The 27,921-nt window shown below is 42.9% G+C and overlaps 2 long non-coding RNA genes across 2 annotated transcripts in view; one reads left to right on the forward strand and one right to left on the reverse strand.

Moving 5' to 3' along the window:
• Positions 1-204: 204 nt before the first annotated feature.
• On the reverse strand, positions 205-4,676 carry LOC112675602 (uncharacterized). Its single transcript, XR_003145945.3, has 3 exons — positions 4,255-4,676; positions 3,366-3,517; positions 205-1,153 (listed from the first exon to the last, which is right to left on the reverse strand). It is a non-coding gene; the product is annotated as an uncharacterized LOC112675602 (long non-coding RNA).
• LOC118350075 (uncharacterized) overlaps positions 931-27,921 on the forward strand; it is a 52,276-nt gene continuing 25,285 nt past the window's right edge. The window contains exons 1-2 of the long non-coding RNA XR_004803225.1: positions 931-1,009; positions 19,091-19,185. This is a non-coding gene — a long non-coding RNA (uncharacterized LOC118350075). The remainder of the gene's footprint in view (positions 1,010-19,090; positions 19,186-27,921) is intronic.

Consider the following 27,921-nt stretch of genomic DNA (forward strand, 5'->3'; position numbering starts at 1 on the left):
AAGCTACATCTGTTAGAACCCAGTTACTTGTTTTTTTAAAAAATTTATTTAAATTCAATTATGAACATATACTGTGTTATTGGGTTCAGAGGTAGAGGTCAGTGCTTCATATCTTATATAACACCCAGTGCTCATTACCTCACATGCCCTCCTTAATGCCCATCACCCAGTTACCCCATTCCCTACCCGCTCCCCTCCAGTGACCCTCAGTTTGTTTCCCATGATTAAGAGTCTCTTACGGTTTATCTTCTTCTCTGATTTCATCTGGTTTTATTTTTTCCTCTCTTTTCCTATGCTCCTCTGTTTTGTTTCTTAAATTCTACGTATGAGTCAGATCATACGATAATGGTCTTTCTTGGATTGACTTGTTTCGCTTAGCAGAATATCCTCTAGTTCCATCCATGTCATTGCAAATGGTAAGGTTTTAATTTTTTGATGGCTGAGTAATATTTCATTGTATATATATACCACATCTTCTTTATTCATTCATCTGTCCATGGACATCTGGGCTCTCTTCATAGTTGTGGCTATTGTGGACATTGCTGCCACCAATTACCCTTTATTATGGGAAGACAATCCTGTCTTCTGCTTTTCCCATTTCTAAGGTTGAGAAGAGTTTTGATTTTGGCAAACAGAATAGGAACCGTCCAGAAACATCCAAATGAGTGCCTCTTTGGTAAGGAGAATCCCCTGTACTCAACCCTGTATTCACATGCTGATTTCCATGAGGTCTTTATTGTTGTCCACATAGTGCCTTGTTCGCCAAATACCCAACAACCCTTTTTGGATTCAGTATTATTTTCAAATGTGAGTTTTAGCCACATGAAGCATAAAAACTGGAATGGAGATATAAGAGGTAGAGAGATCTGATTTTACAGTAAAATGAGGATTTATTAATCAAATTTGGATTTCTATTCTGTTGATGCAGGTGATAGAAGAAAGAATTGGACTCCTGCTTTTAAATGAAAATATGTATACAAACCAGCCAATATGGATCTACTCCTGTCATGTAAGTGCTCAATAATAGGACTTTTCTTCTCCTCCTCTTCTCAGGTGAGTGATGTCCCTTCAATACATCAAGAGACAACCGTACTAAAGAGTGGGCAGGAATCAAAACTGTAGTCAACGGTTTCGCACTTTGGCCTGTGGACATCTTGGGGCAAGGGTGGCGGGGAGGTTAGCAGAATGTCTGCAAAAGCTTTTAAATCCATATGTGCAATGAGCATTGCATATGGATGGATTAAACACTATGTTTTACACAGAGTTCCTATTCTTTCTCAAATATCCACATATCCACTATTAAGGTAATTAAAACACATACTTATCTATAATCATACAAAATGAATTGTAATTTTTTTTACCACCCTGCCTCTTCAATTTCTCAAGTACTATCAAGTGATGCCTGAGAAGTTTTTTGAGTAAAAATTTTCCTTGTATTGAAAAACAAGGAAAATTGCTCTTCTATAGCATTGCTTACGGCAGGGCTTCCCAGGTGTGGTCCTAAGACTCTGAGGGACAGTGCAAAGTGCAGATTGCCTGGCCGCAGCAGGCAATTCCGGGGGTGGCTGGAAATCTGCTTCTAAAACCAACTTACTAACACCAATTTTTCCCATACATTGGCACTTGAGAACCATGGGTTTAAGGGAATTGGAAAATAACCTTCACATAATCAGGAATCAACTTCAGAAGGTTAAAGCTTTGTGTTTTCAGTTTCACCTGAAGATGGAATATCCCTCTCCTCTTTAAATACTTGCATACTGTCCAGAAACTTGCTGGAATATCTATCAATCATGTCAGATAGTCTATTGACTGTATCCCTGTTGGAACTCTAAAACAGCAACAACAACAAAAAAATGGTTTTGGATCATCTACAGATGTGGCTTAGTCACATGACTACTTGCCTTCATTGGTGTGCACTGAAATGCCACGTAAATGAAATTACAGTGGGCAGAGGAGCTCAGATCTGAAATCATTAGTAACTCCTGGGGGCATTCACCTGATTTGTGTGTATTTAAATATAATCTTCAATAAAATGAGGAAACCTTTACCACCATCTGTGTTGCCATAGCAAAGTGCAGGCGCAGCAAATATCTGGCCAATGTTTTCACACCCCCCTCTCTGGCTGCATGGCAGCTAGACATTTCTAATCAATTCCAGTAGTCCTTCCCCTTGAACCAGGATATTTATGCCTCAAAATCCTCTGCCCCAGGCGACTGTTAGCTGATGGGATGACTAGATGATGAAATCTATTTGCTGTGTCCGGAGTAGAGCAGGGCATACACTCTGCAGTCAAATGGGATTAGAAGGCTCAAACCCCAGCTTTGCCACTTAGAGGCTGTGGGACCCATAGCAAGATATTTCAGATTTGTAGGTCCTCTGGCAGGCTCGCTCTCCTCACCTGCAAGAGCAGGGTCGTAGTCCCATCTCACAGGATTACCATGAAGGTGGTAGAAAGAACCCCGGGTGAGTTGCTTAGCATTCCTAGTTCATACTCGGTACTCAGTACATTTTTAGGTGCTATGAATTTTAATACAGCTTGAAAAGATGTAGTGATGAACACAAGGAGAAAATCCATTTTGAGGGACGACTTGGGTTCTACAAAGGGAGCATGGCGCATTTTACAGCAAAGCGCATCCTTATTGCAACCCCTTCTCTGGGATTATGACTTATATGGCCCACATTTATTGAGAGCTTCATAAATTCCAGAAAGTATCCTAAGCACTTTATGAGGGGTAACTAGTTTAACCCTCACAAGAACCCTGTGAAGTTGATGTTCTTATCCCCCAGTTGATAGATGAGGCACCTGAGGTGTAAAGAGGTTCAGCTGTTCACAGCAAGGCCCCCCACTCCTGCCCGCGGCAGCCGCAGCCCCAGTGAGAACCATGAGAAATGCAAACTGTCAGGCCCCACACTCCTGAGCCCCAAATCCAAAATTTGGTGTGTGGGCCCAGAAGTCTGTGTTTTTACAAACCCTCCTGGTAATTCAGAGGCTTGTTAACCCATCAGAACCACAGGCCAGAAGGCCAAGGCATTGAAGGCACAGCAGAGGGGCAGGAGTGAACCTGTGACCAAGCAGGGAGCAGCCTGGACTAGAGAACATGCACCCCGCTGAGGACCCGGGAGTGCCTTTTTGCAGACTTTCCTTTCTTATCTGTATTTCTTCCAGTAAACATCCTGGAATTCTGTATATATATATATATATATATATATATTTTTTTTTTTTGTATGAAGAAAATTGGTTGGTGCTATTGTGTTTTCACTTTGTGTTACAGGTTCCCATAGAACAAATGAGAAAACCCATGTCTCTGAATTGTGTATAGGAACTAGTGTGAAAGTACCCTTCAAATCCGGGGGCCCCCCCTTACTTTGTGCAGGTGTGAGCTCCTGCAGGTCCCCTCTCCGCAGGCTCTCCTCTTCTCCTGGTCCTCGGGTTTAGTTCAATAACTTCCTGACCATCAAGGAAGGTTTTGAACCCTTTCTGCTGCATGAATTTGAAAGGGCCTTAGTTGGGGGCCTGCTGCACATAATAAAAATCACAATAAAAATCTAAATGTGTTAAGAAGCCCAGTGCTAGGGGCTGCCCTGTCCCCACTTCACTGAGTCTTTGTAAAGGTCATCATGGGGCAGGGACCCCATGCTACCCCGGTGCCGGTGCCGGTGCTGATGAGAACCCTTACCCCCTGACCGTCCCCAACTTTGGGAGCTACTGGAGCACCCCGCGTGAACCACTCGGCCAGGATTCCACCCCAGGTCCGCCTGACACCCAGACCCACTCTCCTAGCCACACACTTGATGTGACAGAGGAGGAAAGATTGATGGAAATCTGAGGCCACTGACGTCACTAGGGTGGAAAAGCCAGAACCTTCTAGAAGCTGGATGCTGGGGGTTCAGGACCTTCCCTGGTGATTTGATCCTGATCTGCTTCCAGCCCAGCCATGTGATCCTGAAGCCAGAAGGCTCTCTGGCTGTTGTTTGTTGACTGGGTTCTGGGCCCACAGCTCTTCAGCTTCAGGGATGCAGAGAAATGACGTAGACCTGGACCCAGGGCACGGCCTGTGTCCCTGCGGGGTGCTCTGGGGGCCGCCAACCTCGTTACCCTGGGGTGCGCTTGGGGATGGGGGAGGAACTATCCCAGAAAACTGTGTGCCCTCTCCCAGCAACCTCTGGGGTAGCCTGCACTTTAGGGAAGAGGACAGAAGGCAAGGGATTCTTTCTGAGGCCACCTATGGGCGCCCCTCTCCTGCCCTCCCTCACCGGTTGGTCTGCTTCTGCGACACAGGCTGGTAAGACATGAATAGCCTGTCACACAAAAGACAAAGCAAAGCCCAGCCACAAGCTGCCCTGGATCTCTGGGGCTCAGCCAGCCTTCCTCTCTCCCGTTGTGCCCACGCAGATCTTCCCTAGCTTGCTTGTTGCTTCTCTGGCTCCAACCTCCTCCTCTAAGTGTTTAGCGCCCTGTGTTCACTCCAGACTGCCTTTTCCCAGCGACTGACACTGGACCTTCACCCCAGGCCTCAGTGTTGGCTGCTCTGGGCATGCTTGTGAGGTTCGCCTGGGCCCCTGCACCCAGTCGGTGGTAGGGGTGGTCTCCGAGTTCCAGCCCTGTGCTGGGGAGAGGGCATCAAATGTCTCGGGGAGGGGGGTGCGGTGGAAATTGCCCAGCTCCCAAGACCTGAGCAGTGGGCCTGGAACTTTGAAGTAGCTAAGAATCTACTGGGGCTTTTGTTAAAATGCAGATTCTCAGGTCCCTTCTCCCAGAATTCTGATTCAGTAGTTTTGAGGTGAAACCCAGAAATCTGTATTTTAATGAGCAGCTGGGTAGTTCATATGCTTCACTTTGGGGAAAAGGGGTTTGGCGGTGGCAAGATGGTATTGGACCATATGACATTGAGCCTTTGGTTAGCAGAGGACCTGAGAGTGTGTATATGTTGGGGGAGGTAGTGGTGGAGTTCCTAAACTGATACCCCAACTGGGGGAGTCAGACACTGCTGTGGGAGTCAGGGGAACAAGATGGCAATGGACATCCTCATACTCTTCCTCTCCTTCTGTCCCTTTTCTATCACCTTCCCTTCCAAAGGGAATTTCTTTACAGGATCTCTTACAAGGAAACTTTATTATACATAAAATAGCTGCCAACAAAGCTGTGCCAGCTGAGGCCGAGGGGGTCTGCAGGGCTCCAAGCTGACCTCTCTTCTACTTCATCCCCTGAGGAAGCACCTAAGGTAGATCCATGGACACTGCGGGATTCCTTCAGGATTCATTTGAAAACTGTCTTAACCTAACCCCCATTTTACAGGTGAAGTTGAGCCCCAGGGAAAGGAAGTGACTTCCATAGAGCCGGTTAGAGACATCACTGGGTGATTACCTGGCTCTACTCTCAGGCCACTGAGATTTTCCAGACAGCTCATTAGAATACCAGTGTCCAAGGTGAGGCTACTAGAAGTTCTGGGGGACAGAGGGATGAGCTATGGCCTTATAAATAAGTTTAGGCAACACTGGGTATAGCCTAGTTAACCAGTTTTCTTTATTGCAGGATTTCATAGCCCCCTGAATATTCTAATGGGAGCTGTGAATCTCCAATAAAAGTTATAGAGGCAGAATTTTGCAAACTCATTTAATAATAGACAGTTTCTCCTCCTTTGTAACGTATCCATGTCTCAGCAGACACTATTGTAAGGAGTACTGTTTGGGGGGATTGCTGTGATATACTGTCCTTGCCCTGAGACCAGCCAGAGAAAGGGCATAGTCACCAAAGACTAGAGTCCTCAGCAGGTTGTCAATCACATAGACTTGCTCTAGACCAGCCAACTCTGACAGCTAGGCTGCCACACCTGGGCTCCAGGTGGACCAGTGTGACCCATCCCACGAGAAGGAAGCCACAGGCCAGAAACATTAGTGACCTGGCTGACAGAGTGGCTATCACCCGACTCCCGCTGGATGCAGAAATTCAGCTCTCAGAATTGCTCAGCCTACAGGACAGCATCGAGGATGTCAGGAAGGCATAATTGGCCCAGTGTCCCATTGAAGACCCCAGGACTACGATGGGCAAGGAGAGAGCCAAGGAAGAGCCATGGAGGAGGCAGTTACTGAGGAGCACTCCTCAGCCCCCTGCTATTGGAGCAGATGCATTACCAGGGAAATCAACAGAGCCAAAGGGTGCTGGGGCCTCGGTCACCAGACGGACAGGGGCTGGCTAGCTAGCTGGTCAAGGGGAAATTATGCTGGCAACTTTGCCTTTTCTGCCCATTTTCAAAGCTGTGATTTGTGGACCTTCGCAGCCCATCCTCTGAAGGCTACCTGCAAGTGAGCAATGTACGCTCTGCCACAGAGGAGTCGGAGGCCGGGTAGCGACAGGAGGCTAGAAGGGAAGCAGGCACTAAATCAGAGTCTGGGAAAATAGAAAGGTTGATTCAAACCAACCGTGATCAGGTCCCTGTCATATAACCTTAGTTCTGAAGCAGATCACCCAGGGAAGGTTCCCAGGGAGGGCATGAGCTGAGCTACCACCAAGGAGGGTACTTCTCATGGCTGGGTGCTTGCAGGGTGGTGTGGCCTGCAGGCACACAGCCCGGGATGGACTGGAAGGCCCTGCCACCCAGGTTAACCTGTATGGTGGACAAGGCACCAAGCCCAGTAAATTCCCATGTCCTGCCCGTAATCATGCATTGAAGAAAATATGGCTCCAGATCTGATTTTATCTTAATATTTAATTTTTTGTGTGATTGAAAAATAAATACATGTCCGTTATTAGTGGAAGGCACCAGAGAATATGGTTATGAGCAAGGTCTTCAGAAATTGAGTTTGAGCCCAGAACTCAGAACCTGTATGACTATGGGCAAGCCATTTGCCATTTCCTGTTTTATAGAATGAGAAAAATAATGATAACTGCCCCAAGTGGTTGTTATGAGGATTTAATGAGACAATTTATATATAAAGTCTTTAGCAAAGTCTCTGACATGTAGTAAACACTTAGATTTTAGCTATTATTACAATCATTATAATTACCAACCTAGATTATCTGTTAAGAAATGCTTTAGCATATTCCCTCTCAATCTTCTAATAATTTAATCATGCATTTATATTTTTAAATAGGTAGGATCATATTAGACATATGTAACTTTGTGTCCTGTTTTTTTCAATCAGTGTGCTGTCCTATATGCTGTTTCTAATAGGTAGAGATAAAGGGACTGATTTGGGAATAATTAGTCCTGGGTTAGAAATTAGCTTTACCACTTACAGACCCATGAGACTCAGTTTCTCAGCTGAGTTGGTGTGATCATTGAGTTCCTTTACATATGGGTATGATAAGGGAACTGAGTTAGCTACAAATATTAGTTAAGGCGACCTACGGGCCTGGTACCAAGAACAGTTGGATCTTTTGTTTGTAAACTGTTCTTTCAGGAATCTCAAGGGTTCTTAAGATGCACTCTAGGGACCACCGAGCATATCTGTGTCTGCCTGTCTCCATGCTTTAGCACTTCCAACTCTCAGCTGTAGGTAGAGCCTCTTAACTTCTGTTTCCTATATCAGGATTTACATGCAATTTTATTTGAAGAAAGTCATGGTGCTTAAAAATAAATTTGAGTTCTGTTGCTTTAAAGAGTGATACCCAAGCAGGGTTGATTCCATAGGAATATTACACATATTATAAGTGTAATACTTCGAGGGGGTTAGATATCACTGCAATTAATAGCAGCATGCAGGAAATATAACTAGAATTGTTCTAACAGGCCCCATATCCTACTAGCCTGTTATTAATGGAGGAGGCTTCTCCACTATGGACCTATTCATCTGGGCCGAGGCGTTGTAAACAGTACAGAGGACTATCATCATAGCTATTGTTGTGTTTGCCCTGCATGTCTCTTGAGCCATCTCCTCTTGGCAACAAAACCCCTAATTTCAGTAGGGAGCCGTTTCCAAGTGCTTTAGGCTGAGCATATGACATAAGGCTGACTAATTTGACTGCACAATCCACGGGGTGATGCTTGATTAAGTTAGGTCGACCAGAGTGCACCCTGGCTTTTGTATTGGGATTATTGGGACCACTAGCCATAAAGACGAGGTGAATCGAGAGCTGCTGGAAACCCACCTTGCTAACACACAGGGAGCCCGCACCTCAAAATGAAGCTGAGACCAAAAAAGGCAGAGCTGAGAAAGGGTGCCAGGTTTCTGAGGCCATTGTCAAAACCCCTGATACAACCATGCCTGGAGGTACTTTGCCCCTTGAACATCCCACCTATGGAAATCTCCTTTGTTTAAGCATGAGAGGAGTCTCTGTCTGTTACAGTTGAGAGTCACAGCCCAATCACTGCATGACTCTTGCTGATGGATGCTCTGAGCAGCTTTGTTGGGGAGAGAGGAGGGTGGGGCCCTTCATGGGGGAGCCGACCCACTGATGGGGGACAGGAGGGCTAGAGCATGAAAGAGGAGGGCGATGTGAGGAACACGATTTCCTACTGTTGCCCTGAGATGTGAGTACCTGCCCTTGGAATGCCTCACCGCTGGGTATCTAACCCCCTGGAGGCATTTTGCATCCATTTCCTTGGGCACCTGAAGACCCATCTGACATGGTATCAGAAAAGCCTTGTAGGGGCCAGTGATGGGGGCTGTGAGCACCAGCTAGGGGTGGGAAGCAGAAAGCAGGCTGGCTGGGAGGGTGCTCTGGTGGTTACCTGGGGCAGGACTGGCAGCAGGAGAGCAGTAGAGCCTGGAGGAGATTGCAGATGGGAGAATGGCCATGCTTTTCCTGGATCCGAGACAGACAGCTCTCAGAGGCAGCAGAAGAGCCAGGGAAGCAATGTCACAAGTCTCTTCACCTTGTGATCCATGCCAGTCTTTCAAATCTGGCTGGTTGATTAAAGTACCCTTGTGATTAAATGGTGGGGGCAAATCTATAGTCATCAGAACTCAGCACTTAAATGTTATTAATAATATTTCTATAGCTTACAGGTCGACATAGTTTGGGTTCTGAGTTGTGTACTGTGTCTGTTAAAACAATTAAAAATCAGTCCCACCTGCCCTATTCCACACCGCCCCTCCCACCCCACCCCAGAGGGTGGTATTATAAACCTAGTTCACACACATCAGCCTCAAATTTCTATTCACCTACTGCCATTTTACAGTCCCAAGTGAGAGCAATGGTAATCAAGTTCCTGGCAGGAAATGGGTTTCTTCCATGAATAGCCAGAGTATTTCTGAGTCGCTGTTGCTGAGAGAGGGGCCAGGTTGGGGTATATATCATCTGAATGGTGGGCCGGGCCCAGCAGCTGGTTCTTCACTGAGACTATCACTTATTTCCATGGTTCCCAGTGGCAGCTTCAATAAGATCTCAGGGAAGGATAACTGGGAATAGAATACATGTTGCAGCTGAAATAAATGCAAATAAAAATCTGCAAGATCACTAGCCCAGGAGCAGTGGGTGAAAGCAAAGATGCTTTCCGTTAATAGCCTGGCTGGTCGTAGCAGGGTGATCCCATTGTTAGAAACTGCCTATTGTCACAATCCTGAGACAGTAACGACTTCTTTTCTTCCCTCTGAAGCTGGAGATATCAGAGACCAAAAATATCCTTAACATAAATCATTCTATTCCAGCATTTGACAGCCACTGTCTCAAACTCAATTAGTCATTGGGCACAAGGAAAGCCGAGATCATCACAGATTCACACGTGTTTAATGGATAAAGCACAACTGGGGAGAGATTTCCTCTGATTAATCTCTACTGTTCAATGTTCGTTAGTAGATCACATGGTTATTAAAATAAATAGGACAGTAGAAGTTTCTTTTGGGCAAGGTTAAGCAGATGTGTTCTGTTTAAAAAAGACTGAATGAATTGCATCCCAGAGAGAGATAAAGGAGGCAGAGCAGATGAAAGAGTCACAGGAGCATATAAAGGGCATTTAATTAAAAAGCTTGTCTCATTGCTTGGATGAGGACCCTTTCTACCAGGAAGCTTCTGTCTGAACCGGGTAATCCGAGGGCTGATACAAAAGCAGACCTCGAGGGTACCAAAACCTGATTCAGACACTTCTAGAGAAGGTGCTAAACAGAGACATGGTTTCACTGATACTGGAAAACTTGAACTGCTCAGAGCACTTCTATTAATCCTGTTTAGCAATTCTCTGGGCAATGATGTCTCCACTTCCTGTGTCCTCTTTCTTGGAGTAATAATGACAGTCATCATTGCATTATGCCAAATGGGGTTTATTAATGCTGCACTGTTGATTGGTTCTAGGCCGGAGACATGAATACAAATCAAGTCTGGGAATCAGTTTTAGACAGTATGTTTCTTTTTAACAATTCAGGGTGTTTACCTAAAGCCTGCTAATTGTTTTCCTTCTCTGGGTCAGCATTGTCTGTTTTTGCTTTTTTTTTTTTTTTTTTTTAAGTTTATTTATTTTTAGTAATCTTTACACCCAACGTAGGGCTCAATCGCATAATCTCGAGATCAAGAGTTGCATGGTCTTCCAATTGAGCCAGCCAGGCACCTGCTTTGTTTTTAAGTTTGAAATCAAAGAGCCTATGTGTAAGCATAGGCAAGGGTAATGCTATGTAGAAAGAGGTTCTTAGGGGCACCTGGGTGGCTCAGTCCATTGAGCATCCAACTCTTGATTTTGGCTTGAATCAGGTCATGATTTCAGGGTCGTGAGATGGAGCTCCACATCAGGCTCTGCACGGGGCTTGGAGCTTCTTCCTCTCCCTGTGTCTGCCACCCTACTCCTGCCTCCCACTCTTGCTCTCTCTCTCTCTAAAAGAAAAAAAAATGAGGTTCTTAGGATTATAACAATTTTCCTTATAGGTTTATGAGGTTGTTCTGAGGAGTCCCGATGCCCTAATGGTGGGCATGTGCAGGGATCACTACATTTTAATATGGAAAAACTGAGACCCATGGGGTTGAACGGTTAATGCCAGATTCTCTATTGTCTGACTCTCAGGCCTGACTCCTGGCCAGCTAATATTGTCCAGCTAAGTAACTGGGAGTGGATTAGATTTTATGAGGTCAAGGCTAGGGCTGTGAGTTCCTATCAGAGCTCATAGGGGGCCCCAGGAAACCAAAGGACAGGCAAAGACAAAGTCTGTAGCTGAAATCTTGATGATGGAAGATGTCTAAACATCATGTTTACAGAAGCTAAATACAGGGATTAAATTCAGAGGTCAGAGCCAAAAGTCAAGATTTAGAAGAAGGTGGATCCAAGTATGGCAAGCTGGAAATGCTCAGGATCTGGGACAAATATTTGAAACTGCAGCTGGATTGGACGTGGGTGGTAGGGTCTACTGAAGGACCAGGCCGGCTCTCCCTCAGGCAAGTCCTTGGCAGGTCCCTTCTGTTACAGGATTTTATGTACTTACCCAAGCTCAGGAAGGCTTTTCATTTGAAATCTAGCCAGTTAGGGTACAAAAAGGAGATCAGAAAATCAGGCACTAAAGTTATCTTTCTTCTTGGTTCTTTATGAGTATTTTAGATTTGGCAAGATGGAAGAAAGGGTAAATAAATCACTTGGCTATATCAAATTGACTTTCTGTTTCATAGTTCTTTCAGTCATGTATTTCTTTTAGTCAAGGTTATTTGTTCATTGTTTTCTTTAAAAGTACCTGTAAGAGCTCCTGGACATAAGGACTGGGCATCAGCTCAGACACGTGGTCCACTTAGGTACCATTTTATTGGCCAATAGGGGGCCGAAGGGACATCCAGTGTGACGTCTCTTCCTTTCCTCACACCCACCTTCCTGTTCCCAATCTTTTCGACATCTGAATTTCATTAGTTCGTCCGTAGGGGGGATAGAATTTTCCTCCACCCGCCTAGGGTTTCCATTTGGGACTGACATCAGAGAAATAAATAGGAGAAAAAAAACATATGAATTTTATTTATATGTATGTGGGAATTATCATAAGAAAAATGAAGATCCAAAGAAATGGTTATATACTAAATTGAACAAAGAATGGCAAAATGGAAGGTTACTAAAATATGTGGGGAGACTAAAGGAAAATAAATTTGTTAAAATTATTTTAACAAGGTCTGTTTTTCATAGATTTCTCTTGGCCCTGACCCCTGTCCCTGGTGATGAGAATGTTTCTTTCTCTGGTATAGAGGGGCACCTTTCACATGGAAATTTTACCACCTGTTTTCAGGAAGAAAGAGGAAAGTCAGGGTGTCTTTCTTGCACCTACTGTTTATCAAGTGATTTTAACTCAAAATAATCAATATGCCAAAGTGGCGTATTTTGGGGTAGCATGTTCCAAACTCCTTTATATCCAAACTTTGAAAAATATGTATTTCTTGCTTGTTCTGTTTTGGGGGTAACAAGTTTATTACTGTCTGCAAGGAGCCAAAGATTTCCTTCTTTTGTACTAAAACAACTAGACAAGCCCCCAGAAGGTGACATAGAGCTTGATGCTGAGACCCCATCCCTGCGCCAGTGTTGAAGGAAGATGGAAGCCAATGAAATGAGGAGCCTTGTGAACTTTGAGGTGAGACAGGAGACCCCTGGAGTCTCTAGTAGTTCAAAGCAAATCTCAGTTCTTTGGAAGATAGAGTGACCAAACTGTCTCTGTTTTCCTGGAAGCTTCTTGGTGTTTGCACTGAAATTTCCACATGCTGGAGAACCCCGAAAAACTGGGACAGTTGGTCAGTCTATTGGAAGACCACAGTGTTGACCCATCTCAGATGTCATATGCATTTCTAGCTCCTTTTTCTCTTCCATATTCCTATATTGGTTTAGAAGCTGGTCCCCTTAACCATATGCTACTGGTTAAGCTCCTAAAAGTCTTGGCTTGAAATTTCTGAGTGAAGTTCAGTGATAGTGTCCTCCACCGGCCAAACACTTCTTCTTGGGCTCTGCAGCTCCTGCAAAATGACTTGTTTTGGCCACTGCTATCAGCCTGGTGCCTCTTTATGGACTCAATGGCTCATTTGATTCATAAACTTATGCGTGAAGCTGAAAAATGAATACTTGTCCTTTTTGGATTGTGGCATCTGAGGCAACATGTGGCTATTTTTTCTTCTAAAAAATGGGATGATAATCACACCAACCCCATAGAGTTGTTTTAGGAATTAAATAAGTTAATACAGGAAAAGTGCCTAGAATGGGAACCAGCACAAAGCATATATTAAATAAATATTAAGAAAAAAGAAAAAGTTACATAATACTATAGTAATACACTTGAAAGAATGGTCTATGTTATCCCAATTTGCCAGTTCCCATGGCCAAGGGCTTTCAGGCTGTGGAGCAAACATAAGATTAATATGGAAGTCGTTCAGAATTGGTGAGGGTTTGCCCAAGAAAACCTAACCTGGGAGTCAGGGGGCCTAGTTCCCCCACCACTTAACCGAAACTGTCACCTCATATCCTTAGGAAGCCATTGAACTGAGCCCATAAATCAGCAGGGCCATCAAACCTTCAGCTTTGTGTGGTGGCCCGCGGGTGTGGCTTTGACCACCAGAGGGAGACAGAGGAGCAGATCACTGAAAACTCAGCTCCAACCGGACTGGGCATCTAGGAAGCTTAAGTGGTCTCGCAACCAGAAGATCATGCAACTGACCTTGAGGGGTGACTCAGCTGTGACGAGTAGGGGAAGTAGAGCCAGATGTTGATCCTTTCTCCAGGCAGAGAGCAGGGCGGTAAATAGCACGGGAGGGGGGCTGTGGGGCCCATCTCTTACCCAGTAAGCCAGGGTGCCCGATCCCAGGAGTATACAGGAGCTCACAGCAGGGGGGCAAGAATGTCACCATAATAAGCTGGGCTTGAGGAAGGTTTTGGGAGCTGGAAAATAAAAGTCTTGGAACCCAGCAGCTGAGATGAGAGCAGGTAAGGACACGTCAGTCAGATGCAAGGTGGTTGTGGGTCGGGCTGGGTGTTACCTGCTTGTGCTTTCCCCCATGCTTTAAAGGGGCTAGCTAGCAACGCCTAAAGAACCAGGGATGGATTCCCCCAGAGAAGCGGTTCAGGGCTTCCCTTCCAGGAGGGAAACAGGAATGCATTCAGCTAATAACCGGTGATGGTTTTAGCTCCAAGGGTATCAGGTAGCCAGGTCCCAGCAGCTCTGGGCTTTGGGCAGCGGGACAATCCCGGTAACACCTATGTGGGTAGGCCTGGGGTTCCTAATCCACTGCCAGGCTTGAAGCACGGGTTGGTTCTTCATGACCTGAGTCTGGTGAGCTTTGTTCCCTTCACTTTCCTCAGAAGCTAAATTCAAATTTCTAAGCTCATGTTTCCCAGTGCTAGAGGCCTTTTCCATCTCATTTATTGGCTTCTTTGCTTGCCAGCATACTAGAATAAATCTTCCTACAGAACAGGCTCTGCTCTACCCGCCGCCCCCCACCCCATGGCAAAAGCAGCCAGCTGGGAGCCAGAACATATGGGGTGAAAATAAGGTAATAAGTGGATGAGTTCTATTCTTTCCAAAATCATTAGAAGTGAATGGTCAAATTTCATTGAGTGTGGAATATTTGCAAATAGCCTTTCCAAGGGGAAATTTAAAAAAAACCCAAATGACTCGTGAATGCGAGGATTATCTAGGAAGATGGTGCTATGGGGAAGGGATTGTCAAAAGGGGGTATTGAGACTTTTTTCTCATGTAGGCTGGAAATTGATCATGAGATTACATTTCTAGAGAATGATTTTCTAAATTTTTTTTTTAAAGCAATGTGACAGCATCATTTGATCAGCTGTAATTTCAAAGTTTCATCCTTTTGAAGGGCAGTACTCAGTTCTAACACCCAACAGTCTGATGGGTCTATATAAAAATGTTCTAATTTATGACACCTTATGTGTAGAACCTACACGATTGTTTACATTTTAGAAAAATCAATGAATATTTTAGGTGGATGTTCAACCTGAAGCTCCTCTTATTTATCTGTGTTTGATAAACAAATACCTCCCCCCCCCCCCCCCCCCAACACATGCTCTTCACTCTATTTTCTGGGCTGTCTGCCCTTTGTGGGCAGAAGGTAATTGAAAGTTGTAATGGGGTGCCATCTACTGGGGAAATAGAACAATAGATTAAAGGAAAATTCGATGGGGGTCTCATTGTACAGGACAGAAAAGTTACAGAGGACTTGATGAATTTGTCAAGGCAAACATGGAAAGAGATGGACCATACACTTAGCTTTCTGGAAGATTCTTATTTGAACCCTTATGTGCTTCCTTTGATAAGATACTATGTTTTACATCAGGTCAAACACTGGTTGTCAGGAGAAACCCTCAGTCTATACTTAAAATCCCAGAACTGTCAAAGGGCTGAGAGCTTTGCGATCACCCGGCCCAAAGCCCTCATGTTACAGACGGGAAGCAGGGGCTCAGAGGAGTAGAGATGCTCCGTGCTTCCCAGCTAGGGAGCTCCGCGTGTCTCCCAGCACCCAGATGGTCCGCACTTAGATGAGTGGCCATTGGGCTACACATTATGACTGAAGGGACATCTGGAATTTATCCAGGGCCCCAACCATCATCTCTCCTGCTGGCTAGGCAAACTATTAGAAAGTCTCATGATTAGAGTTGCTCCTGTGAGTGGAAACCTCTGCTTCTTCGTTTGCACTCTGCCTCCACAAACACCTTCACACACACAGGGTTTTTCTGAGTAGTTGTTATTTCCCTGCTTATTTAGAAAGTAACCAGAAGAGCTGCCGACTTAGATCCAATTCTGACCAAGAGAGGGTGATGGGGGGTGAGAACATCGTGGGAAGTGACCATGGCACCCTGAGGCAGTGAGGGCCTCGGAGGAAAGCTGAGCTCTGGAGTCACAGGCCCTGAGCTCTTGAGTTAAAGAGAAGTGGGTACTTGGGGGGAAGACCATGCACGAGGGACGAGGGACTGGAACTCCCAAAACCTGGGAGGCTGGCTGTGCAAATGGAAATTTGCCCACTGATGGATAATTAACTAAGTGCTTAGGGAAACCACTGGTGCCTCCACAGGAGCTCACCTATGAGTCCTGATTTCAAAAGAACACGAGACAGAGAGAGAGAGAGAGAGAGAGAGAGAGAAATGAGTGCTTGAAGCCAGAGATGAGAGGCAAGACCATTGAGACCAGAATTATGTGGGCTTTAATTCCCAGGAGCTTGTGGGAAGTGCTCAGGGTGACAACAACCATAAAATTACTTTCAGAGTGAGACCCACAAGGAGGTGGGGGCATGTGTGGGTCTGCTGCTCGGAGGGATTCTTGTGTTCTGGCCAATAATACCAAAAATATATATATATACCAGAGCTCCACACTTCTGTTCATCTTCATTTTTTGCAACAAGGAATGATCCCTGGGTTGAAAAGCATAGAACAAACGCTAAGAAAGGGAAAGGAAGTCCAGACTGGAGAACTGCGCATCACATGGGAGCAGAAACGCACCTGCATGCTTCCAGAGCTCAGTGTTTTACCTGCATCATCTCCTTTCATTTGTCCAATAAGTCTACGGACCCAGGCACTATCTTCTTTAGCTACCAGGAGCCCTGCACTTAGGGAGGTAAAGCCAGAATGTTGAAATTTCATGTCATTTGGAGGAGGGGAAAGAGCACCTTTTGCACCTGGTTGCAGGATCTGCAGTCTGAGAGCTGGGCTGAGCTGCTCCCTGGGGAAGGGGGGTCTCCTGAACCCCATGCGGGACACCCCATCTTCTGGGGGAACCTGCAGGCGGGGACTGGAGACCACGGTGAGCAGCTGGAGATCCAAGGATGGAAAAATGGGGTTTTTGTTTTATTTTATTTTGGGGGGGTAGTTTTAAACTTTTTTTTTTCCCCTAAAGAAGGAGACTAGACAGTAATAAATTCTACAAAGTTCAAAGGAGTGAGCTTGGTGTGATTCGGAGGGAAATCCTTAGACACAAGACTGAAAGATTAAACACCTGGGAAAGGAAGCCACTGCTCCGAGCACCCAGCAAGGGTTGTTAAAACACAGTCATTTGGAAAATCCTGGGGTCCTGCTCTTGTGCCTGCTGCTTGGCGGACACCCTGATAAACAGAGCCCTCTCCTCAAGTGAGGGGACAGGCCCACAGACGACCTCACTGCTGTCGAGACACCAGATAGTGGGAGCGTAGTGACACAAGTGTGAGGGAGCCCGGGGGGGGGGGGGCACACAAACCAGCCAAGGGGCAAAGGGACCCAGAAGGTTCCCTGGGCAATGTGTTCCTTTTCCTTTCATTAAAAAGGCTTTCTGAATTAAATTTCGGTTACACTTTTAGTTTGAACAATATGAACATATGGCTTTGCCTTTTTAAAAAGCCATATGGTCAAATATTGGCAGTTTCCTATGTTCCAACCTAACCCAAAGTCTTGAAAGTCCAACAGCAGGACAAACAAGTCTTAATAACAAAAGGGCAGGAGTTCTCTGCTCTCCATCTCCTCATCCCAGACTTCTCTCCCCTAAGGCTGCCTCCTCCAACTCTGGGAGCTGTTCTTAACTATTTTTAGCTACTTACTGCCACCTGATGTGTTTTGCTGTCATTTCTTGACTTTCCATTTTTGACAATCCACTGTGCATTGGATTTCTATTGTAAAGATAGGGATTTGGCTGCCTCATGCCTCTACTATCGTAATCCCCCAAATTCCCTCACACTTCTTACGTTGCTCTATTATAACTTCTGGTGAAATCACTACGTTGGCATTGTTAGCATCAAGGGGGGAAGCCTGGTCCCTGCTCCTCATGTTTTCTTCCACGAGGTGGGATTTCCCCTTAACATCCAGTGCTCTCTTCCCCTTTATTCGGTTATTACTTGGCTTCTGTCTAGGGGAGGAGGAGCAGCTTCATCTGGGTGGGAGATTTGGATCAGCCCTTTGTCCTGCCCAGTGAAAGCTCTTTGTTGCCAAGGAGCAAGCTTTCCCTGGAGCACTGCCCTGCCTGGGCGGGAAAATCTGCCTAATTCTGGGGTTCAAAGCCCATTTGGCTCTCAAAACTGAACTACATTAGCCAAATAAACCTTTGTCATGAAGAAGAAAAACAAAGAGATATTTTGTCCTTCATCTGAATTCCTTACTTTTATTGATCAAATTATTTAAAACTTGGGTAGGGAAGAAGAAAATGATTTATGAGATTGCTTGCAAGGACCCTACAATTATAAATAGTTATAATGTGCCTCTAAATTTACCCTTCTTTTCCTATAGAATTCTCTTTTCTCTAGAGCAGTTGACTGGCTTTATCTATTTGCTTAGCTCATTGCTAAAGGATTGAAGGCTGAAGATTCTCTATCAAGTCATCTCTTTAAGTAATCCCTGCACACCCACCCTCCCCCATGTCCCTCTGACCTTTCAATCTTTCCTAACTTTCAGAATCCTCCTCCTCCTGCTCCTGTCTGTCCCACAGCTTGTGACTCTCCACTCTCTGGGCCTGAAGCTGTCACCGGGAGTGTCCTTCACCAGCATCCTGGGCATTTTGCTTGCTTCTCTCTGGTGTCGAATCCCAACTTTTTAGATGACATGACTTTCTCTTTCTTGGTCTACATTCTCCCCTCACAATTAACTAATGGTTTTGCGAAGTAAGAAATTCTGTGTTGGACAGAATTTCTCTTAGACCTTGATGGCACTGTTCCAGTGTGTTCCAGAATCCCAGAGTTAACGAAATTTCACAGTGATGGATACCTGGTAGGTCCCTTCAATTTAGAAACATATTCTTTTATGTCCTAGGAAATTTTATTCCATTCTTTCTTTTTTTTTAAAAAAATTATTTATTCATTCATTCATTTGAGAGAGTGGAGGGGAGGGGCAGAAGCAGAGGCAGAAGAAGAGAGAGAATCTCAAGCAGACTCCGTGCTGAGTGCAGAGCCTGACTCAGGGCTCGATCTCATGACCCTGAGATCATGACCTCAGTCAAAACCAAGAGTCTGATGCTTAATTGAGTATGCCACCCAGGTGGCCCTGTGTTATTTTTTTATAATATTCTCCTCTCCATTTTCTCTGATCTCATTGTCTACCCACCTCACCATGGAACTTCTGTTGTTTTGATGTTTGACCATCTGGATTGAGCTTCCAACTTTTTTGTCTTTTTTCTTATTTCCTATCTCTTTGCCATTTTGTTTTACTTTCTGTGAGTTTCCTAGACTACCTTTTAATGTAGAGCAGTGTATTCAATTCCCCTGTTTTTAGTTGACCATCTCACTCCTTCCTCTTCTGTGTCTTAGATCCCTGAATCAAGAGCCTAAATCCTGAGTCTGAGACCCACCACTTCTGCAGAAAAGAAATCGCTTATTGATTCTCATCAGAATATTAAAAAAACGTAAGTATGCAAGGTGGTTGGATGTTAACTAGACTTGTTATTATTCTGCAGTGTATAAAAATATGGAATCATTATGTTATATACCTAAAACTAATATGTTATGTGTCATACTTCAAATTTTTTAAATTAAAAAAAAAAAGAGGAAACCATCTGTCTCTCTCTAGCTAAGGTAGCAGAGTGGGGTTGGGGGTGGACTTTGTAGTCTAGCTTCATGGTTTAGGAAGGGGATTTGATTCCCTCTTATATAAACTTTGAACCAGCACTCCAACTTCCAGCCTTATTCCATACCCTGGGTCTTCAGAATTAATTGATGCTTCCAATTTGTGAGCCTTTCTGGAGCTTTCTGAAGCATAAGTATTCCATCTTATCTTTTCCTACAGGCTTGGTTTTCAGTTTTCCTGGGTCTGTTAGGTCGTGATACTTGTTCCTCTACTTCCCAGCATCCAGAATTGTGTTGACGTCTCCCCTTTGCTGTGTGTGCTCTCTTCTCCCATATTATTTGTCCACGTGGGAATATGTCTTTTTAAGGGCAGCCCAGGTGGCTCAGCGGTTTAGTGCTGCCTTCGGCCTAGGGCATGATCCTGGAGACCCAGTATGGAATCCCACGTCGGGCTCCCTACATGGAGCCTGCTTCTCCCCCTGCCTGTGTCTCTGCCTCTCTCTCTCTCTCTCTCTCTCTCACTGTCTCTCATGAATAAATAAATAAGACCTAAAAAATAAGAAAATAAAAAATTCTTTTCTCACCATTTTATTCGAGTTTTGAGGAGAGATAAATGAGTACATTTAATATTACATATTTTTTATTTTTATTATTTTTTTAATATTACATATTTAAAGAGAACTCTATTCCTCCTTCCCTCATTCCATCACTTTTAGTTACAACAATTTATTAAAATAAATTCACATATCATACAACTCACCCATTTATGGTTATTTTTAGTATATTCAGTTATTTTTAGTATATTCACAGAGTTGTGCAACCACCACCATAATCAATTTTGGGATGTTTTTGTCAATTCTGAAAGAACCCTATATCCATTGGCAATCACTACTCATTTTCCCCTAATTCCTCCAGCCCTAGATAACCATGAATCTACTTTCTATATCTATGGATTTGCCTATTCTAGGCATTTTATATCATGGAATCAGACAATATGCAGTCTTTTGTGCCTGACTTCTTTCACTCACCATGAAGTTTTCAAGGTTCATCCATGTAGTAGTGGGTATCAGAATTTCATTTCTTTTAATCAGTGAATAATATTCCATTATCCAATAATATTAATGTTATCCATTTGAATATACCACATTTTATCCATTTATTCATTGATGGATATTTGAGTGGTTTCCACTTTTGGCTATTAAGGATAATGCACCTAGAAACATTCATGTCCATGTTTGCGTATGCTTTCATTACTCTGGAGTATTTACCTAGGACTGGAATTTCTGGGTAATTATATTTAACCTTTTGAGGAACTGCCAGACTCTTTTCCAAAGTGTCTGCACTATTTTATATCCCTAGCAGCAAGCCTGAGGCTCCAAGGACCGCCTCCTCACTGACACTTGCTATTACCTATCTTTTTTGTTTTGGCCATCCTAGTGGATGTGAAGTGACATCTCATTGTGGTTTTCATTTGCATTTTCCTGGTAGATAATAATATTGAGACTCTTTTCATGTGCCTGTTGGCCATTTGTATATCTTCTCTGGAGAAATATGTATTCAAACAATCTATTTTTAAATTGGGTTACTTGTTTTTTTTATTATTGAGTTTTTGTGTATGTGTGTATGTGAAATGTATTCTAGTCCCTTATCCATTACATAATTTGCAAATGTTTTCTTCCATTCTGTGTGTTGTCTTTTTGCTTTCTTGGTGGTGTCCTTTTGCAATACAAAATATGTCCACCTTATCTATTTTTTCTTTGGATCTTTGTGCTTTTGCTGTGATAGGATGAGTTATAAAGTATTCTAGTCTTTGGAAGAATCTGTAATGAGTTGGGATTAATTCTTGTTTTTTTTTTCTTTATTTAAAGTTTTAATTTAAGACTTTCCTGTTTTGCTAGTTAACATACAGTATTATATTCGTTTCAGGTGTACAATATAAAGATTCAGCACTGCCATGCAACCAGTGCTCATCACAAGTGCCCTCCTTCATCTGCATCATCCATTTCACCCATCTCCCCACCTCCCTCCCTTCTGGTAACCATCAGTTTGTTCTCTAGAATTAAGAATCTGTTTCTTGATTTGCCCTTCTCTTTTTTTTCCATTGATTGTTTTGTTTCTTACATCCCATATTATGAGTGAAATTGTATAGTACTTGTCTTTCTCTGAATAACTTGTTTGGCTTAGCATAATATTCTCTGGCTCCATCCATATCATTGTAAATGGCAAGATTTCATTTTTTTATGGCTGAGTAATATTACATTATATATATATATATCTCACATCTTCCTTGTTCATTCATCAGTCAATGGACACTGGGCTGTCCCATAATTTGGCTATTGTAGATAATGCTCCTATAAACATTGGGGTGCATGTACCCCCTTGAATTGGTATTTTGGTATTCTTTCGAAAAATACCTGGTAGAGCAATTGCTGGATCATAGGATAATTCTTTTTTAACTCTTTGAGGAAGCTCCATACTGTTTTCCACAGTAGTTGTACCAGTTTGTATTCCCACCAACAGTTTAAGAGGGTTCCTTTTTCTCTACATCTTCGCCAATACCTGATATTTCTTATGCTGTTGGTTTTAGCCATTCTGACAGATGTAAAGGGATATCTCACTGTAGTTTTGATTTATATTTATTTCCCTGATGATCAATGATGTTGAGCTTCTTTTCGTGTGTCTGTTGGTCATCTGTATGTCTTCTTTGGAAAATATCTATTCACGTCTTCTGCCCAGTTTCAATTGGATTATTCATTTTTTGAATGTTGAATTTTATAAATTCTTTATATATTATAGTTACTATACTTCTTTATCAGATATGTCACTTGCAAATGTCTTCTCCCATTCTGTAGGTTGCCTTTTAGTTTTGTTGATTGTTTCCTTTGCTGTGTAGAAGGTTTTTATTTTGATGAAATCCCAATCATCTATTTTTGCTTTTGTTTTCCTTGCCTCAGGAGACATATCTAGAAGGAAGTTGTTATGACTGATATTAGAGAGTTTACTGCCTGTATTCTCCTTTAGGATTTTTATGGTTTCAGGTCTCACATTTAAGTCTTCAATCAATTTTGAATCTATTTTTGTGTTTGGTGTAAGAAAGTGGTCTAGTTTCATTCTTTTGCATGTTTCTGTCCAGTTTTCCCAGCACCATTTGTTGAAGAGACTGTCTTTTTCCCATTGGATATTCTTTCCTGTTTTGCTGAAGATTAATTGGCCATATAGTTATGCGTTCATTTCTAGCTTTTCTATTCTGTTCTATTGACCTACGTATGGGTCTATTTTTGTGCCGGTATCATATTGTTTTGATCACTTCTTCTTTAATTGCTTTGACAGAATTCACAAGACATGCTGGTTTGTACTTTCCTTTGTGGGTAGTTTTAAAATTAGTAATTTAACCTCCTTATTATTAGTCTATTCAGATTTTCCATTTCTCTTTAAGTCAATTTCAGTAGTTTGTGTCTGTCTAGAAAATTTCCCATTTCATCTCCTTCCATTTATATGTTATTTTTGTTTTAGACACCAGGCGTAGAAAAATCAAGGTTAAGGCAATATGGTGGTGTGTCTGGGTTACAATCTGCTGTATGAGATCATGTAGGCTGTAGTCATTTGAACTATCTTCCTCTAAGTTGTGCAGTGTGCAGGTTGTGGGCACACATGGTAGTGATCTTAAATAGCAAAAGTGTTAAATGTGCCACCTTTGGAGACAGACCATTTGGGTTTGAATCCTGTTTCCACTACTTTCCAGAGGTTTTGGGCAAATTACCTAATCTCCTGAACTTTAGTTTTTCTTCTATATGAATAATAGTACTTTCTTTAGGGTTTATTATCTGTGAGGATTAAATGACATAATACATGTAAAGCACTTAAAATAGTACATGATTCAGTAAGAAAGATACCTTTCTTATTAGTAAGAAAGATAACTTTCTTATTATCTTTATAGTCTTCACTAGACACTTCCCAGGTTATAAATGGGATTTTTTTCTTGTCTTTTTAAAAATTATTTTTTAGATAGGCTCCATGCCCAACATGGAGCCCAATAGAGGGCCCAAACTTATCACCCTGAAATCAAGGCCTGAGCTAAAATCAAGAGTCAGACACTCAAGTGAATGACCCACGGAGGCACTTCAACTTTTTTCTTTTTTATTGCTGAAAGCTTACTACCTATCAAGATGTCTAGTACATAGTAGGAGGTCAATATTGTTTATTTAATGATTTCATGTCAAAGAACTAGATTTGAGGGCAAAAGAGCTTGTTTAGGTATTAATTAGAGTTCTGACTGATAATAAATGTCAACTGAAAGAGACCAGAGGTGTGATGAAGCTAGTTTGGCCCTTGTTGGGGTGTAAATAGCTTGAATAAAGTCAGGGAGCCTATACATATAACATTTACACTTGACATAAAGTTATGTGGGAGAATGAAGTTTGGGCATGCATGTATTTGTATGTATATATTCCTGATCTTGGGTCCTAAAATAACAGCTGCATAAGTAGACAACAGAAATATGTGATTAGCAACAACATAAAAAAATTCTAAGGGCTCCTGTCAATAACAAACTCATTATGAGTAAACAGCTCAGAAGCAATAACAATCTGAAGCTACATTCATTATGTGTGGAACAAGGGAGGGGACAGGCATACACACACACAAAGATATATTGTGGCTTCATCCTTTTCAGCCTTTTTGAGAAAAACTTCACCATCTCTTTCAATAAACTAGAGGAGATGTAGACCCTTAAGCAACAGGCAATAGACACTGAAACATTCTCTTTTATGAAAAAAAGAAATGTATTCTTTATTATGCTCTTAGTAAACAGGTTACTATATCCTACGTACAGCATGTTGTCATGATTGATATAAGGATGCATTCTCTTATTACTGAATTATCACTGAATGGGTGTTGGCCTTTTTTTCTAGGCATGAGTCTTAGGTTCCTCAGATTTCACGCAGTTATCAGTCCCATTTCTAATTCCATTGAACTGAAACATGGAATAAGGGTACCTGAAGGTACCATCATTACTCAAGTACTTTTAAAACTGGAACTTAGAGAAATAATATTAATAGTACACAACCTGAAGGCTATGCAATCCATTCATCTACACTCTAAAGTTAATCCCTGAATGAAGCCTGTCAGAGAATTAGACTTGGAAAGCATTGTGGCATGGCTCATGTAAAATTTGCTATTATTTCATTGACTTTGGCATGAGGGTATCAAACTATGTATATTAAAGATCATTGTAGAAATCTTTATGAAGCATGTCTTTGATTTATATTATTCAAACATGTTTTATTATAACATGGTTCCTAGAATAATTCTTTGAATTAAGTCTGGAAGATAAAGGTTTTCCTGGGCAAATATGATAGAGGAGGTAGTGTTGGAGAGGGATGAGGAAGCATTAGAGGTGAGAAAGTACAGTGTGTATGTGGGAAATTATGGTTATGCCAGTTTACCTGGAGCGAGGTATACAATTAGCACTGGAAAATAGAATAGAGCCATATCGTACCAGGCTAAAGAATGAATATTATTTGGGAATGAATGGAACATCACTCATTTGTAAGAATATAATTTCAGGGCTTATTCTTCAAAAGGTGCTGGATGTGGAATGATAAATAAATGGATGTAATGATTGGCCCCCTCAAGCTATGATGACCAGTGAGGTAGATAATAATCCAGTAAGTAAAATCCAATAAGGAAATGTTTGTTTTCTCCCTATGGAGTCAGAGAACAGGGTGCTAGGAGAGTACAGAGTGAGAAAAATCTTTAGAAAGGGTGATCTAATCTCTGAGGAGATGACATTGAGCCAGAGACCTAAAGGATGAGAAGGAAGCAGGTGGGGAAGAATGTTGCTGCAAAGAGAACAGTAATTGTGAAGGCCTTGGAGTAGGAATTGCTCAATGCCTGAAGGGAAGGAGAAAGGCCAGTGAGGCTGGAATATGGTGAGGGAGGAAGTAGGTGACAGGCAAGATGGAGAGGTAAGCCATGCCCAATCATGTAGAACATAGTACTGATTGGGAATTATTCTAAACGTAGTAAGAAGCATTTTACAAACTTTTTGAAAACTCTAGGTGTGTGGGTATGTTAAGATCCATTGGTAATTCAGCACAAGGTTCAGATTAGAGCATTTTTTTTTAAAGTAGGGAGAACTGGAAAGAAGTTAAGACTGAGCAGACTGTTTATAGGGCAGGAATTAGCAAACATTTCCTGCAAAGGGCCTAATAGTATTTTGAGCTTTCAGGGCCAGTCTCTGTCTCAACTACTCAACCTTGCTGTTGTAGTGTGAAAGTACCCAGAGATGATACAGAAGTGAATGAGTGTGGCTGTGTTCCAGTAAAACTTTATTTATCAAAAACAGATGTTGGGCTAGACTTCGCTCTAGGGTCCCAGAGCACTAGAGATGTGCCAATGGACATGAACAAAAGAATGGGCTAGGAAGAAGCTAGGATAAAAAACTGCTAAGCTTCAGGACTCCATGCAAGGGCTTAGATGAAAGGCATCTAGGGATGGGGTTCAAAACCTCAGCTACAGAGAGAATGGTGGTATTACTACTAGCAGTAGTAGAGCTACATGGAAGTCAGGACAAATAATGCATTTGCTTTTAGTTTCTATACATTTGCTTTTAGTTTATACCAAATTTTCAATTGGATTTGGCCAGTGTGGAAACATCCAGAAGTCTGGCAGTTGGAAATGATATTCAAGGTCCGTGCAGGTTATGAACAAACGGTGTATGGGACCCCTTGTTTCCATTTGAAGGTGGGGTGATTTCTCTGATCTAGCTCACAAGATGGCTGTGAAATGCTGTCCCCTTTACTGTTGAGGAGCACTTTCTGGAAGGTGAAGATTCAGCTGAAAAATGCCCTTCTCCCCAAATATTTTGAAAGTTTTATTCTTTTTATAGGGATGTGTTTATGTTTAAGTGAATGTGGTAGATGCCACAGAAAGTGTCACCAGCCAGACCCCCAAGACCTGACCTTTACTGCCCACCTGCTTGTACTCACCAACCTTTGTCCCACATTTTTCCTAAAGCTCTTCTTTCCAGCTTGTCTCTCAACTCAGGCAAGTGGAAAGTGAAACCACCCGTCCAGTGACAGGGACTGCCCTGGTGAGACCTCCGGCTGGGCCCAGAGCACCCAGGCCAGTTTGAACTTAACCCCTGACTTGAGCCTGTACACGTGGACCATGAAGTGGCCTCTAGAATAACTGATGACTACTTTTATCTCATTATAATACTAAAATCTCCACCCAAGAAGGAGATTTTCTTATTACTGAATTATCACTGAATGGGTGTTGGCCTTTTTTTCTAGGCATGAGTCTTAGGTTCCTCAGATTTTTACAAAGGCTCGTTTACATAACAAGCAATGGGTGTATAGGCATATTTCCTTAAGACGTATGCGTGACTTTATGCTTGCCCCTATATACTACATTCATCCTAACCCTAAATAAAAGGAATTCATTCACCCTTGCCCAGGGAATCATGGCTTTTTTGGAAGCCATTCCCCATGACCTCCTTAGTTGCTGCAAATAAAGTTTACTTTATGGGACAACTTAACCCAGTACAGTTTCTGACTCACCAAGGATCAAATTTAATGTTGGTTCCATTGCAAAATTTCAGCAAGGCCTCCAGTTCTATGCAGTGAGCAGCCATCACCAGATACCATATGTGATTTGGACACCTTGTCTCCCCCAAGAAAACTGTCTCCTGGAGTGGATTTCCCAATTTTGGGTCACCCTTGATTTTAGCATATTTGTGTCTTTTTTTTTTTTTTAAGATTTTATTCATTTATTCATGAGAGACACACAGAGAGAGGCAGAGACACAGGCAGAGGGAGAAGCAGGCTCCCTGCAGGGAGTCTGGTGCGAGGACTCGATCCCAGGACCCGGGGATCACTCCCTGAGCTGAAGGCAGACGTTCAACTGCTGAGCCACCCAGGTGCCCCGCATACATGTGTCTTAAAATATTTTGCTATCTACCATACTGATACATGTTTGTATTTGTTTATTATTTAAATCCTAGAAAATACATTTGTTTAGCGAAAGGTGCAAAGTATGCCTGAAAAACACGCTGAAGCTAATATAGGAGAGGATGGGAATCAGGATGTGGCTTGGCTTTGTGTGGCAACATGATTCGTACAGAAGAGTTATATGCTTTGCATCTTATGCGTGGGTTTGGCAAATTGGAGGCCGTTGTGCTCTTTGCTGCAGGCCTAGGTTACAAGACTGGAACAGGAGCCCGACAAGGTTTGGCTAACGTCAGGCCTCTTACACATCTTAGGATAGTTGTCTAGTATAGTGAGACCTCTTGTAAACTCGTGCCTGCCCCCCTTTCCTCACAAGTCTGTTCTAAATGCTCCCTGTATCCCATATTCCGATTGGGGTGGCTGACCACAACAGCTACCGTGAGTGGTCATGTCTGAGCCAAGTTATATCTTCCCTTTCCTATCCCCTTCTTTTGGGGGGAACTCCTCTCCCCACAACCCTGGTCATGTGGTCTAAAGGAGGACTGTCATCATTTTACATGTCCCTAGTTCCCTGGCCACAGTGATGTGTCCAGAGATGGCCCTGAGTTTTCCCTTGTAAGGTCTTAA

Source organism: Canis lupus, chromosome 10 (genome assembly GCF_003254725.2).
Source record: "Canis lupus dingo isolate Sandy chromosome 10, ASM325472v2, whole genome shotgun sequence".
Lineage (NCBI taxonomy): Eukaryota > Metazoa > Chordata > Mammalia > Carnivora > Canidae > Canis > Canis lupus.